Below are 2,123 nucleotides of genomic sequence, written 5' to 3' on the forward strand. Positions count from 1 at the left end.
CTGCCATGTGCCACTCTGCCTTGTAACCTGCCAAATACGGACTGAAGCCTCCACAAACTGTAAGCGAAATAAACTTTTCCTTCCTTAATTTTGGGAGTCAGGTATTTTGTCCCAGCAAGGAGAGAAAAGTAACCAAGACAAAAAATATGCAAGTTTCACATTTCCAGTGGCAAAAGATGATACAGTATATCCTTTCCTTTCTTTAAATAGGCTACATCAAATATTTCCAACAAGACTTAGTAACTTTTCCCTCCTACTTCTCTTTCTTTCTTCTTCCCTTCAACACACATTAATTTTCTCTGTAGAGTAAGCTCAGTTTTGAGGACATGAAGATTAATATTCTACATCTACAGCCACCGGGGACTTATGGTCTTTGCTAGTGAGAGAAAACACACACATATCTCTTTTTAAGAAGTGCAGAAAAAAAGAAGAGCAATGCTCAGAAAGACTGATTACCCTCGAGGAATCCAAGGGAGGCTGCTTCTTGGAGAGGTTATAAGGAAGCTAAATATAAAAGATGAAGAGATGTTCTTGGAGCAGACATAAGAACAGATAGAGTAAAGAAACAGGTATGGAAATGTGTTCAGGAAACAGCAAATGACTGATTTGCCTTAGAACAGAATGTTCATGGAAACATCTGGCAGGTGTGACCGAAACCAAGCAAAGGTGTGTGAAAAAGGATTCACAAACTACCGCAGAATTTCTCTTTACCTTCTAAAAAATACAGCTTCAATGACAAGTTTTAAAGCATTAAAAGATCTCCATCCTCACATTATTCAAACATTATTCAAACATTAATACAGACACCTGTTAGAGCAGGTAAGTTGAGGCATGGCCCAGTTTCTATAATTACGACACAGAATGTTACAGTTGACCTAAAGCAGTAGTTTGACTTCATAGTCATGCCTTTCAGCTGGAATGGAATCATGGACAAATTGTTTCAAAGACTGTTGCCTAAATTCCTATGAAAACTAATAAGATCACTACTTTACTTTTGAAAACAAAAAGTTTGCAGAGTATGATCCATACTTCCATACTTTTAAAAAATGTGCATGGCTTTCTAAACATAACAGTTGGAGACACATAAGACTGATATTTCTTTGGATTGAGGGCAGAATGATAAGCAATTTGATCCTATATGGTGGTATATTTGCATCAATTGCAACTCATTACTATACCGCCATTCCCAGGAAAAGGTACAAAATGTAATTCAATGGGAATTAACACATGAGATTTTCAGTGAGAGTGAGTACATGCTATTTCCCTCCACATGTACAAAAATTCATATATGATTCTCATGAAGGTGGCACTAAGTGTTGATTGTAGGAGGCCATCATAAACAAAATATACTCCGGAGAATGCAGGTTTCTAAAGAAGCTCTATGACAGATGGATTTCAACTTCAATGTTCCATCAAATTGAAAGAAATGTGTGTGCTAGAGAAAACCAGGTTAACACTGGCTAAAGGCGACATACTTTGTGATAGACAACTTTATCCCCAAACAGTGTGTAGCCACAGGGTGTAAAGGCTGCTGAATGGCAAATATTTTTCTCCTAGCAATTTCATTAAAAATCTTGAAGGTAGAGGGAGAGAGTTGTCAGTAGACATGAAGTCCGTTTAGTGAAAATTTAATGTTCTTTATCTGCATTTGTAAAGATAAAATGCATAATATATTTATATATGAGACTATTTTTAATAATTTATCTTATAAAGCAAAGACAGATGCATTTATGGCAGAGAGAGAATGAAGCAGAGAGACTATTATTCTGATCATGTGTAGTGTGTTGTGGTGAACAGGAAATTGGAAGGTTGTGGAAATTAAGTAATTGTGCTAAACTGATACACTCTATTTAACTGATACTCTTGCAAAACCAAGATGATGGATGATCATGGATAGAGATGGGTCACTACCAAAAAATATTGGTATGAAAAGAGACCAAGAGAGGACCAGCTCCTTCCCAAAACGGGAAAATGTCTTATGACATCTAGGAGAAAGTTGAACTCTTCATTTATAAAAATAACTGAGAAAAGCAAATGTGATACATCATGCAGACAAACGTGGACAGATGGATAGATATAGACAGATGGATCGATAGATCGATAGATCGATCAATCAATGGATT

The sequence above is a fragment of the Chinchilla lanigera genome, unplaced genomic scaffold (assembly GCF_000276665.1).
Source record: "Chinchilla lanigera isolate Chin_1 unplaced genomic scaffold, ChiLan1.0 scaffold00087, whole genome shotgun sequence".
Taxonomy (NCBI): Eukaryota; Metazoa; Chordata; class Mammalia; order Rodentia; family Chinchillidae; genus Chinchilla; species Chinchilla lanigera.